This window comes from Ascaphus truei, chromosome 1 (genome assembly GCF_040206685.1).
Source record: "Ascaphus truei isolate aAscTru1 chromosome 1, aAscTru1.hap1, whole genome shotgun sequence".
In the NCBI taxonomy this organism is placed as follows: domain Eukaryota; kingdom Metazoa; phylum Chordata; class Amphibia; order Anura; family Ascaphidae; genus Ascaphus; species Ascaphus truei.
The window spans coordinates 129,209,529-129,224,143 of NC_134483.1; the positions used below are offsets into that span (position 1 = coordinate 129,209,529).

At 42.3% G+C, this 14,615-nt stretch overlaps 1 protein-coding gene across 1 annotated transcript in view; it reads left to right on the forward strand.

Moving 5' to 3' along the window:
• RIGI (RNA sensor RIG-I) overlaps positions 1-14,615 on the forward strand; it is an 87,202-nt gene that overhangs the window by 63,263 nt on the left and 9,324 nt on the right. The window lies entirely within an intron of this gene.

Below are 14,615 nucleotides of genomic sequence, written 5' to 3' on the forward strand. Positions count from 1 at the left end.
GAGGCACTATACAACAATAGGGACATGATCTTGAATGAATTGCTGTGTTGGCTCATATTGTATATGGGGAAAGGTATTATATAGTGTTTTTCAACCTGTGTTCCGTGGAACTGTGTGGTTCAAAGGGTGGTTACCATGGGTTCCCGGAAGGCAATTTGGTAAAAGCTGAATGTTTTACTCTTTTAAGACTCAAACATTTTATTTCAATAATTTAAAGTATTTATTTTTAAAACATTCTGTACTGTACTGTTCTGTACTGTACTGTTAAAGAATGAAATATAAGATAGATACTGTAGTTGTTCTTTTGTTCACAAATATAATTTCAACCACAGCAATCGTATTTTTTGCTTATGTGGGGCAAGGGGTATGGGATTCCACTAAGTCACAATATATTTTATTTTAAGTCACAGTACATTTTTGAAGGACTCCACATTTCACCAAAAGGTTGCAAATAACTAGTATAAGAAAATAACACATATATTATTTTAAATTCAGTTAATAAAATAATTTAGACAAAAAAAAACCCTTCAGTGCCAGAGGATAGTTGGTGTAGATAGAGCACAGCTGCAGACGCCCTGCAATGTGAAGCAGGGAAAACAAAGCCAGGCCACTCCGCAATAGTAACAAAAAGTGTATTAAGCAAGCAAACACATACAGGGAACAAAAATAGAACAGATAGAACGCACCTACGCGTTTCGTACAATAGTACTTTATCAAGGTGAAGCAAGAGTAAAATAACAGCCTATTTATACCCACCTTAAACACTTCTAATCAACTGGGTTGCGGCGTCATGCGCCGGCAGCTGCAAGCAGTCGCGGCAGAGTGACGCGCATTCACAGGGATCAGGGTGTATCAGGCAGTACACAGGGGCTGCCACGTGACCTCCGTCGCATCATAGGGATGACGTCATCAGCGTGCGGCACGTAGGCCAGTCACGCTGACGCAGAGTCCATCTCCATTAGTTCGGGATATGTCACGTGATCCTAATAGTTTTTTTACAACACAAAACTTTATTAGTGAAACATAATATGTAAACAAACAGTAAAAAAACAGTAAAAAAACCAAATCAATGGCTGGTTAATATGATTTCACAAACCGAGTTTTAACAAGAGACTCATTAGACTATTAAGTCACAGACTCCCAGTCTAGGTATAATATATATTATTGTAGAGATTTGATCTATATACTTTCATTGAATAATATATTATAATAATAAACAGATACAGTCATAATACTATACCCATTCCTGGGACCGAAATAGAACCTTGCTAGTTCATGGAGGCTTGTAAAACAGATGTATATATATTATTATTACATCATGATAAAAAACAGTTTGTAGAAATAGAAAACTTGAAGTACAATATACATTTTGAATTTATAATACATCTAAGAGAGGAGAAATATGATACCTATTATGTGTCTTATATACTTTAATTAAGATATGAACACAGACTGGGATTGCATAACTAATATTAAGCAATATCAGACAGTATTTGATACAACTATGATCATTGAAGACCATTATAATAACAAAATATATATATGAAATCAATATAAAATAGGATTAATGAAAAATTAATTAGAAAATTATTACATTATTAAAGAAAAAATTGATTAATAAAATAAAAGTGTAATCAATCAATCAAAATTATTTAATTATTAATGTTAATTTCATAATTGGTAATACATTTGTTAATCAAAAGAGGGGGGGGATAAAAATCATTCATTGCGATATATTCATAAAGTCAACTAAATTAATCGTTTAATAATCATAAAAAATCACAAAAAATGACTTAGATCCCACTCTGTGTTCATACCCAGGGGTATTCTGGTCTTTAGGGTGAAAATCCAATAGGATTCACGTCTGTCTAAATACTTAGTCCTGTCACCACCTCTTGGGAGCATAGGTATTTTTTCAATTCCTTGAAATGAGAAGGAGTTAGTGTTACCTAGTGAGCAATTATGGAAATGGTTAGACACTGGGTGACTCTGATCACCCATCCGTATTAGACGTAAATGCTCCAAAATTCTGATTTTTAGACATCTTGTTGTTCTCCCGACATATTGTCGCCCACATCCACATTGCAGAAGGTAAATTACAAATGTTGAGTTGCAATTTATGAAGGATTTTATGTTATAATTTAAACCAGAATTAAATGAGCAAAATTGTTTGCCATTTTTCATTTTTGAACATACCTTGCAATGTGTACAGGAGTATGTACCGAGGGGTAAATTAGGAACTGCTTTTTTGTCTTCATTAGATTCAAAGAGACTAGGGGACAGGCTATTGGACAAAGTTTTGGCTCTTTTGTACACTACGTTAGGACCCGAAATGATATGTGGTTTCAATACTGGATCTAGGGTCAGCACATTCCAATGTTTTTTTAAGATGTTTTTAATTATTGGCGCTTGTTTGCTATACGGGGTAATAAATGAGGGGCTAACATTGTCCCTATTCGGTCTTTGTTCTTTCCTCAACAGCAAACTTCTGTCTAAGTTGGATACTTCCTTTAGTGATCTGTCCAGATCCGCTTTTTTGTAACCTCTATTGAGGAACCTTAAATATAGGTCATTTACTTGATGATTATAGTCAGACTCACTCGAGCAATTTCTCCGAGCTCTGATGAATTGACTCTTGGGTATCCCCCGGAACATGTTTGAAGGATGACAGCTGCTGGGTCTCAGAAAAGTATTTCTTGAGTTGGGTTTCCGATATAATGTAGTTTGAATATTTAAAGTTGTGTCCACATATAAGCAAAGATCTAAATAATTTATGTGTTGTATATGAAACGAATAAGTGAAAGTGAGATTAAAGCTATTAGTGTTTAGTGATGAAATAAATTTGTGCAAAGTAGTGACGTCACCCTCCCAAACAAACAGCAAATCATCGATATACCTCTTATAGAATAAAATGTGCTCCCTATAAATGTTCAGGTCTCCAAACACGTGGAACCGCTCCCACCAACCCATGAAAAGGTTGGCATAGGAGGGGGCAAAGCTTGTCCCCATCGCCGTTCCACGTGTTTGGAGATAATGAACCCCATTAAACAAAAAGAAATTGTGAGTGAGTAAAAAGTGAATCGCATCCAAAATAAAAGTGTTTTGTGCTGGTGATAAATCTGATTTGTTTAAAAAATAATCCACAGCAGTCAAACCATGTTCGTGGGATATCACGGTGTATAAAGACGTAACGTCTAATGTCTCCCAGAGTAAATTGCTTTTCCATTTGAAGTCCTCCAGTGTATTTATTAAATGAGTACTGTCTCTAATATAGGACGGGAGCTCTTGTACCATGGGCTGTAGAAAGTGATTCACATACCGTGAGACACCATCTCCCAAAGAATCAATACTGGAGACAATTGGTCTCCCAGGTGGGGAGACCAATGTCTTATGAATCTTCGGGAGATGGTGAAACACGGGTGTGACAGGGAAGGGTTTGTACAGATAATCCATGTCATTATCATTCAGGACACCTAGCATTGAACCCAAGTCTAACAAATGTCTAAGTTCCCTCTGGTATCTTATAGTAGGATCAGATGGTAGTACAGCATAGGAAGACACATCCCGAAGTTGGCGCAATGCCTCCTTAAGGTAGTCATCCCTATGCTGTACTACCACTGCTCCCCCTTTGTCGGCATTTTTTATTATTAAGGATTTATTACATTTCAGATTATTGAGAGCTATAGATTCGTCATAACTAAGATTACTGATTTTTATATCACAATAACCTGTATTGAAAGAAAAACCTTTCTGTAATAATCTTAGGTCTCTCTCCACAAGGTTTTCAAAAGTGGAAAGATGTTTGCCTTTGACAAAGGTGGGGTAGAATAATGATTGTTTCTTCAGACCTGAGCTAGATCTTCCCAAGAAATTGTATTGGTAGTCAGATTCAAATATAGGGTTAGTATCTAGGTCTTCTAAGTCCCGGATAAGACATTGCTCCTTAAATGAGAAAATGTTAGATTGGATATGATTGGATTCATGCATTGTAACATCTGAAAAATGTGTATCAACATTAGTAGTAATACATTCAGGTTCAACTGATACAGTGTTGACTAATTGATCCGATGCCGACAAAGGGGGAGCAGTGGTAGTACAGCATAGGGATGACTACCTTAAGGAGGCATTGCGCCAACTTCGGGATGTGTCTTCCTATGCTGTACTACCATCTGATCCTACTATAAGATACCAGAGGGAACTTAGACATTTGTTAGACTTGGGTTCAATGCTAGGTGTCCTGAATGATAATGACATGGATTATCTGTACAAACCCTTCCCTGTCACACCCGTGTTTCACCATCTCCCGAAGATTCATAAGACATTGGTCTCCCCACCTGGGAGACCAATTGTCTCCAGTATTGATTCTTTGGGAGATGGTGTCTCACGGTATGTGAATCACTTTCTACAGCCCATGGTACAAGAGCTCCCGTCCTATATTAGAGACAGTACTCATTTAATAAATACACTGGAGGACTTCAAATGGAAAAGCAATTTACTCTGGGTGACATTAGACGTTACGTCTTTATACACCGTGATATCCCACGAACATGGTTTGACTGCTGTGGATTATTTTTTAAACAAATCAGATTTATCACCAGCACAAAACACTTTTATTTTGGATGCGATTCACTTTTTACTCACTCACAATTTCTTTTTGTTTAATGGGGTTCATTATCTCCAAACACGTGGAACGGCGATGGGGACAAGCTTTGCCCCCTCCTATGCCAACCTTTTCATGGGTTGGTGGGAGCGGTTCCACGTGTTTGGAGACCTGAACATTTATAGGGAGCACATTTTATTCTATAAGAGGTATATCGATGATTTGCTGTTTGTTTGGGAGGGTGACGTCACTACTTTGCACAAATTTATTTCATCACTAAACACTAATAGCTTTAATCTCACTTTCACTTATTCGTTTCATATACAACACATAAATTATTTAGATCTTTGCTTATATGTGGACACAACTTTAAATATTCAAACTACATTATATCGGAAACCCAACTCAAGAAATACTTTTCTGAGACCCAGCAGCTGTCATCCTTCAAACATGTTCCGGGGGATACCCAAGAGTCAATTCATCAGAGCTCGGAGAAATTGCTCGAGTGAGTCTGACTATAATCATCAAGTAAATGACCTATATTTAAGGTTCCTCAATAGAGGTTACAAAAAAGCGGATCTGGACAGATCACTAAAGGAAGTATCCAACTTAGACAGAAGTTTGCTGTTGAGGAAAGAACAAAGACCGAATAGGGACAATGTTAGCCCCTCATTTATTACCCCGTATAGCAAACAAGCGCCAATAATTAAAAACATCTTAAAAAAACATTGGAATGTGCTGACCCTAGATCCAGTATTGAAACCACATATCATTTCGGGTCCTAACGTAGTGTACAAAAGAGCCAAAACTTTGTCCAATAGCCTGTCCCCATGTCTCTTTGAATCTAATGAAGACAAAAAAGCAGTTCCTAATTTACCCCTCGGTACATACTCCTGTACACATTGCAAGGTATGTTCAAAAATGAAAAATGGCAAACAATTTTGCTCATTTAATTCTGGTTTAAATTATAACATAAAATCCTTCATAAATTGCAACTCAACATTTGTAATTTACCTTCTGCAATGTGGATGTGGGCGACAATATGTCGGGAGAACAACAAGATGTCTAAAAATCAGAATTTTGGAGCATTTACGTCTAATACGGATGGGTGATCAGAGTCACCCAGTGTCTAACCATTTCCATAATTGCTCACTAGGTAACACTAACTCCTTCTCATTTCAAGGAATTGAAAAAATACCTATGCTCCCAAGAGGTGGTGACAGGACTAAGTATTTAGACAGACGTGAATCCTATTGGATTTTCACCCTAAAGACCAGAATACCCCTGGGTATGAACACAGAGTGGGATCTAAGTCATTTTTTGTGATTTTTTATGATTATTAAACGATTAATTTAGTTGACTTTATGAATATATCGCAATGAATGATTTTTATCCCCCCCCTCTTTTGATTAACAAATGTATTACCAATTATGAAATTAACATTAATAATTAAATAATTTTGATTGATTGATTACACTTTTATTTTATTAATCAATTTTTTCTTTAATAATGTAATAATTTTCTAATTAATTTTTCATTAATCCTATTTTATATTGATTTCATATATATATTTTGTTATTATAATGGTCTTCAATGATCATAGTTGTATCAAATACTGTCTGATATTGCTTAATATTAGTTATGCAATCCCAGTCTGTGTTCATATCTTAATTAAAGTATATAAGACACATAATAGGTATCATATTTCTCCTCTCTTAGATGTATTATAAATTCAAAATGTATATTGTACTTCAAGTTTTCTATTTCTACAAACTGTTTTTTATCATGATGTAATAATAATATATATACATCTGTTTTACAAGCCTCCATGAACTAGCAAGGTTCTATTTCGGTCCCAGGAATGGGTATAGTATTATGACTGTATCTGTTTATTATTATAATATATTATTCAATGAAAGTATATAGATCAAATCTCTACAATAATATATATTATACCTAGACTGGGAGTCTGTGACTTAATAGTCTAATGAGTCTCTTGTTAAAACTCGGTTTGTGAAATCATATTAACCAGCCATTGATTTGGTTTTTTTACTGTTTTTTTACTGTTTGTTTACATATTATGTTTCACTAATAAAGTTTTGTGTTGTAAAAAAACTATTAGGATCACGTGACAAATCCCGAACTAATGGAGATGGATTCTGCGTCAGCGTGACTGGCCTACGTGCCGCACGCTGATGACGTCATCCCTATGATGCGACGGAGGTCACGTGGCAGCCCCTGTGTACTGCCTGATACACCCTGATCCCTGTGAATGCGCGTCACTCTGCCGCGACTGCTTGCAGCTGCCGGCGCATGACGCCGCAACCCAGTTGATTAGAAGTGTTTAAGGTGGGTATAAATAGGCTGTTATTTTACTCTTGCTTCACCTTGATAAAGTACTATTGTACGAAACGCGTAGGTGCGTTCTATCTGTTCTATTTTTGTTCCCTGTATGTGTTTGCTTGCTTAATACACTTTTTGTTACTATTGCGGAGTGGCCTGGCTTTGTTTTCCCTGCTTCACATTGCAGGGCGTCTGCAGCTGTGCTCTATCTACACCAACTATCCTTCTGGACTTCTTATCTGATGGACTGCACGCTACTGATCCTGAGAGTGCCCCCCCCGGATGCGCAGGTAAAGTGCCAATGTGCCTTATCTAAACCCTGCTATTCAATGGACATAGTTCCTTCAATTATATACTGTTAGGGTGATTATTGTGTACATCACAGTGGCTGTCCCAACTGACTCCACTTGTCACTTCCCCTACAGCTATTACGCATTATTGCCTTATTGAGGGGCACTCCGTCGTCGCCAGACCACCAAGCTTATGGTCTCAATCACAATTATGTTACAGAAGTTACCGGTCTGATTCTGAGCACCACATATACCACATTTTCAGTGCCAGAGGAGCCTGTAATGTATTGATTTGCAGTGTGTTTCAGGCCTCTCTAAAGGGCTTATTCTGTAAGGTGTGATAGTGCAGATGGCGTTCTATCGTTTGAAAAGCCCCATTAAGTGACCTAATCACATCTCTTGGGTTTAAATATCACCTCTATGCTGATGACATACACATTTAATTTTCAACCCCATACCTTACACCTGCTATACAGACCAACGTTTCTGAATGTCTCACTGCGATATCATCCTGGATGGCCCTACGCCTACATAAACTTAACATGTCAAAAACATAGCTCCTCATACTTCCTCCCAAACAATGGCCCTACTACCACCTTCCACATTACTGTTGGAAGTACTATAATTCACCCAGTAGCCCAAGCACGCTGCCTAAGGGTCACACTCGACTCCTCTCTCACATTCAAAACGTCTCTAAAACCTGTCGCTTTTTCCTCCGCAATATTACAAAGATACGCCCTTTCCTCTGTTACTCGACTGCTAAAACGTTGACTCAGGCCATCATTCTCTCCCGTCTCGATTACTGTCACCTCCTGCTGTCCGGCCTTCCTGCCTCTCACCTCTCTCCCCTACAATCTATCCTAAATGCTGCTGCCAGAATCACTACTCTTTCCTAAATCTGTCTCAGCGTCTTCCCTGCTGAAATCACTTTCCTGGCTTCCTATCAAATCCCGCATCTCACACTCAATTCTCCTCCTCACTTTTAAAGCTTTACACTCTTCTGCTCCTCTTTACATCTCAGCCCTAATTTCTCGCTATGCACCATCCAGACACTTGCGTTCTGCTCATGGATGCCTTCTTTCTACCCCCTTTGTATCTAAAGCCCTCTCCCAACTTAAACCTTTCATGCTGCCAGAAAGGTCTTCACGTCCTTACGGAACTCGGGCCATAAAAGTGTCAGTTCCAGGAGTTCAGAAGTCCTCTCTCCTTGATGCCCGGCACTCTTGGAAATATGACCCCATTCCATGACCTTTCATCGGAAGCTTGACGACACGAAGAGGCGATTCTCGGGAACATCGGTGCCCTCAGGGATCTGGGACTGTTCCCGAATATTGTCCTCCAAGGCGTTGAAAGGGGCTACGCCGTCCACTAGGAATTGTCGGGAGAGTGCGGCTACTTTTATGTTTTTGGAGCCAGGGATATAAGAAATAATGAAGTTGAAGTGAGAGAGAAATAGTGATGCCGAGCTTGCCGAGACCCCAGTCTATGGGCACCCTCAATGACCATTAAGTTCTTGTGGTTAGTGAGGATAGTGTTAGGATTCTCAGTGCCCTCCAGCAGGTGTCTCCATTCTTGTAGTGCCATCTTGATAGCCAGAAGCTCCTGGTTTCCCACATCGTAGTTACGCTGTCGATGATTTTTTTTTTAGAACACACAAGGATGCAGTTTCGCCTTCTCGTCCTTCCATTGGGAAAGCACAGTCCCTGCCCTGACATCGGACGCACCCTCTTCTAGGGTGAAGGGTAAGGCGGGATCCAGGTCCACCAAGATTGGGTCTGACGAGAATGCCGTCTTGAGTCTCTCAAAGGCGACTAAGGCCTCAGAGGAGACCTTTGTGAAGGGTCCGCACCTTTGCTGGTCAAGGCAGTGATAGGAGCCAGGACTGAAGAGAAGTTCTGGATGAACCGGCGGGAGTAATTAGCAAATACCAGAAAGCGCTGAATATGCTTCAAGCCACGTGGCCACTCCAGAACGGCCCTTACCTACGCTGGATCCATCACCAAGCCAGTAGCCAAAATTATGTAACTCAACAAGGTGGTGCTGGACTGGTGAAACTGGCATTTCTCTAGTTTTGCAAACAGATTATTCTCCCTTAGACGTCTCAGGTCTTGCTTCACATGTTCCTGTTGTTCCTGCGGTGATCTAGAGAAAATCAGAATGTCGTCAAGATACACAATAACATATTTGTCGAGAAGATCCCTGAAGATCTCATTAACAAAGTTCTGAAATACGGCCGGAGCATAACACAGCTCGAACGGCATGACCACGTACTCATAGTGTTCGTCCTAGTGTTGAATGCTGTTTTCCACTCATCCCCCTGGCGGATAGAGACAAAGTTATACAGGTGCGCCAACGAGTATTCTAAAACTTGCCTGGGAAAATCTGGGGCTATCACCAACAAGACCCAGGTACATGCTGGGTACATGCTGCAACATTTCAGTGACATTTCTGACATTTCTGCAGAAAGACTAATGGCCCATCGGATTAACACAGCAGGGGTCCCTGGCAGTCCCATTCAGTTTGAATGGGACTGCCAGGGACCCCTGCTGTGTGTCATGATCGGGGTATGAGGGGTTAATGGGATCGGTGTATATGTTGATCTGCATCCCCCTGCTTCAGCAGAATGGCCCCAGGTCTTAGATGTATTTCCCCAGCAGTCTGTGTTATATTACTATGTGTGTATAAATCATGTCGGGAGGGAAAGGGTTAACCATATTGTGTATACTGTATGTGGATCTGCATTTCCCCGCTTCAGCCAAATTGTCCCAGGTCTTAGATGTATTTCCCCAGCAGTACTGTGAGTTATTGTATATATCCTGTTATCATGATATGGATATGAGGGGTTAATGGGATCTGTGTATATGTTGATCTGCATTCCCCACTTCAGCAGAATTAATTGCTATGTTATGTATTAACATGGAGAGAGGGGTTAACTGTGTTTTTGTCATAATGTAAACCCCATAGAACCATATCTCTGTATGTGTTTGTGCTACAAGACTGAAATTTGGATATGCTTTCCTATGCAACGAACACAGGTTGCATACATTTTGTTAATCTGATTTAATATATGGGAAATATAGTTATGAGTTATCGCTGTTTTTACTATAACTTTGGATAGGTTTGGAAGCTTGCCAAATGGCCGCTTTGATATGTAATTGTACAATCAAAGGAGGCTACTTGAAAGGCTTTGTTGTGGAGAAGTTCCTCAGAGGTGAGAAAAAACTTGTACATCAATGGAGGTGACTCGCCTCATTGCATATGCAGCCAGATCTCACAAATGGGTACTAACCATTGTGACCTGTCAAACGTAACACCCTACATGAAAGACCCCTGCCCAATAAGCATTTTTGCTAGACAGGATGCAGCGAAGGCATCATGTCATAGTTTTTTATATATGGGCTGGCCAAGTAGCTACAGGGGAGGGTTGTATTAATGAGGGGCTGGGTAAACCCGGCTTCTCGCGTTACCTGGCAACCTGTGATTGGGACAAGATAATTGTTCACCAATAACTGAACTGCCATGTTAGGAATGGGAGGCCTGCATCTATATCGTTGCTTGCACCCCTTATTCCTGGGCTTGTCATGCTTGGTGTGATCTATAACAACTAAGGAGCTGCTATTCGGCTGAATAACTCCTTGTCCAACCCCAGTAAGTGTAAATATTTCTGTAATGTTAGTTGCTTGATGTATTGTCTGTTCTGCTCATAGGAAATAAACTCATTCAGTTTACTATATCCTAGTCTTGTTCAATCTTGCCCGGTTATTAGATATATTGTCTGTTCTCTCGTGACACTGTGTTACCATTACCATTGCCAGGGACCCCTGCAGTGGGCCATTAGTCTTTCTGCAGAAATGTCACTGAAATGTTGCAGCATGTACCTGGGTCTTGTTGGTGATAGCCCCAGATTTTCCCAGGCAAGTTTTAGAATACTCGTTGGCTCACCTGTATGCTCCTTGTAAATCCAATTTAGTAAAGATGGATGCTCCCTGCAGCCGGTCAAAGAGTTAGGAGATGAGAGGTAAGGGATACCGTGATTTTGTTTAATCCCCGATAATCAATACACGGCCAAAGTGACCCGTGCTTTTTCTTCATGGAGAAGCGGGCCTAAGCTGGAGAAGATGAATTCCTCATGAAGCCCCTCTGAGATTCTCCAGAATATACTCCTTCATGACGCTGGTCTCCGGAAGGGACAGTGGATAAGAGCAACACTTGGGGAGGGACTTAAGCGGGCAGCAGATCGATGGAGCAATCAAATGGCCGATTCGGCTGTAGCTCCTCGGACTGAACCTTGTCAAACACGTCTTTAAAGGAGACATGGATCATAGGTAAGGTGGACGGAATCTCCTTGGATGGTAGAGTAATCCCTGAAAGAGTTTGGGATGGCACCAAACAGATCTCCATGCAGTGGAATCTCCAGCGGATAAGTCGAGATGTTGTCCAATCAATGTGAAGATTATGACGTTGAAGCCAGGGCAACTCCAGAATGATCTAGACAGATGGAGTGTGGATAACGTCAAATTGGATGTCCTCCATATGGTCCTAACCCATCTTCAACCATATTTGGACCGTCTCCAAAGAAATGAAAGCCGGCTGAAGGGGCTACCATCGATCGCTTCCAAACCTACCGTTAACTCCTTAATTAAAGGGACTCAATGTTTCTCGATGAAACCCTGGTCGATGATGTTGCCACCTGACCCGGAGTTCAAGAAGGCATGCATCTTGACCACGAAGGATTCCTCGTTCAATTTGATAGGAAGCAGGAGCCTCGTAGGTACAGTAGGCCAGAGGGAGAAGAGCAGAGTGTTCCCAGTCTGACTTTCCCGGATCTCACTGGGAAGTGGTGTTTCTCCACTTATTGGGACAAAGAAGAGCCTGATGTTCAGCAAGACCACAGTACATACACAATCTGGCGCTTCTACTGTGTCATTTTTCGCTTGACAAGAGCCTACTACTTTCCAGCTGCATTGTTCCTCTGGCTCTAGGAAGTTGTCGGGACGGAGGAAACTGAACAAGGTTGAAAGGGACGAACGCTTCTTCTGTGCTGGGCTCTCTCAGCTCTCCATTGCTGCAACCATTGATCCATGCGGATGCAGAGGCCGATAAGATCCTCCTGCTCCGTTGGCTGTTCGAGCACAGAGAGCTCATTCTTGAGGTTCTCGGAGCGGCCTTGCCAGAAGACTGTGACAAATGCCTCGTTATTCGAGCCGGTCCGGCGGCGAGGCTCCGGAACTCGATTGCATAGCGTGCGACCGATCAGGAGCCTTGTGAGATGTGCAAGAGGGAAGAAAAAGCCGTCACATTGCGTTCCGTTGTGTCAAAGACCTGCTGGAGTTTCTGAGTGAATAGTGACAGGTTGTTAGTGAGGTCTGGTCTATTTTCCCAAATAGGCGATGCCCAGGCCATGGCTTCAACCGTCAGGAGGGACATAATGTACGCCACCTGCGAACGCTGCGATATAAACCAGGAGGGTGATAGTTCAAATTGAATTGAACACTGTTTTAAGAAACCCCAACAGCCAAGTGGATCCCCGCCATACCAGTTAGGAGTGGGGAGTCGTGGTTCCAATGTGGCGTGTGTGGAGACCGGTTCCGGAACTACCACTGCGGTGTGGGCAGGGGGAGCTGATGAACGCTGTCCCTGTTCCGATACTGACTGTACGATGGTCTGGAGCTGATCAATCCATTTCTCGTTCCGGTCTAGGTATAGTTACAGTTTATGGAACAGGCATGCGTGCAGGGCCAGGACTTGAACCACCTCAGCGGGGTCCGTGTTTGTGTGGCTGAGCATACTGTAACCGCGAGACCGAGGTGGGGATAGTGATACACTGTCCTGAAGCCGTGAAACCGCATCCAGATGTGGGACTATTCATCGTGGGTGGCCGGGTCAGGGCAGGAGAGCAGAGTAGTAGGAGAGCAAGCCGAGGTCGAGGAGTGGAGAGGTATGGATCATAGGGGATACTAGCTGAGGTCGAGGAGTGAGAAGTCAGCGAGGTCAAAGCAAGGCAAGGTGAAGTGAAACAGTGTACTTGTGACAAGCACACGTACAAGAAATAATGCTCAGCCAACTTCCTGGTGGAAGAGGCTGAGCCTAAATAGCAGGAAGAGCCAATCAATTGCAGAGCTGCACAGCAGGCAGAAACAAGGCTGGAGCCAATCAGGCGACTAGAGTTTGACGGGGCGGGGTCTGCGCTCGATCCTCACAGCTTCTCACACAAAAATCGCAGCTCCGACCTCTAACAAACTGTGTGTTCAGTCTTCTGTTGCAAAAATCCTCTTAGGTGTGGGGAGCGCAGATTTATCAACCCTAGAACCATCTATGGATGTGAAAAAATCCAATGTATGCACTCAGATATATGGGGTCAGTAATTCACTATAAAATTAAACAAAAAGGTAATATGTAGAAACAGTGTATTGTAGGAATATCATAAGGTTATCCCACTCACTCAGGTAAGTCTAAAATAAGTGCTGTACATGTAACAGGTATTCCCCCACCCAATAGCATATAGCATGTGTGTGCGGGGAACTTAATGTTACCAGGTGTGGTGCTGTTAGGCTCACAGGAGGCCTAAACCTCCGCCACGGGGAGCCTGGGGCATGTATAAATAATAGGAGTAACCTTGTACTCGGTGCAGCGCCTCCACCTGCGATGGCTCCCACCGGAGGGGGGAGTGGTTCGTCGCAGGACAATATAGATATATCACACACACAGCATGTAAAACAACCAATAACTTTACTGTAGCAACCGTACTTATTCATATATATATCAACAGGTGTCCCTCTCTAGAGGAGACACTAACTACTGCGTCTCGCAGGACACTACCCCCTTTCACCGGGTGATCCCACCCCGTGTCCAGTAACCCCCACACAATATGTCCCTTCACGTGAGATAGATATGTGTGACTGCGCAGTCACTAGTTCCGTGTAAGTATAATAGAGTATAGTTGGTGCACTTGGTGATGGTTACCTGCCGAGCACTCCAGTGCCCGGGCCTGCCAAGGAGCTTCACAAAGGATCCGATGACCGCTGACCACAGGAACTTCCGTCCGTGGCGATCCCACCCGGATGGCTGCTGCAGCGACAGCGAAGGTCTGAGCCCAGGTCTCTGGATGGACGCGCTGCGTCCGCTGTATCCCTAACTGACTCTGAATAATAAGGGGCAGGGTCCCTAACCTGGGGCCTGTCCCTGAAACACTGAAAGCTACTAGTGACTCAGGGCTATCTGGGGCCTAGGGGGCTGCTGGCCTAGTGCAGGGACTCCTGCACCCTACCTCCTTCCCCTAGCTGCTCCTTCCGCCGACTGACTAACGTGCTCAGAGCCCGCGAAATGTATCTAATCTCTGCAGGGAGATGCTGTAGCACTATTGGCTCCCTGGGGTCATGTGG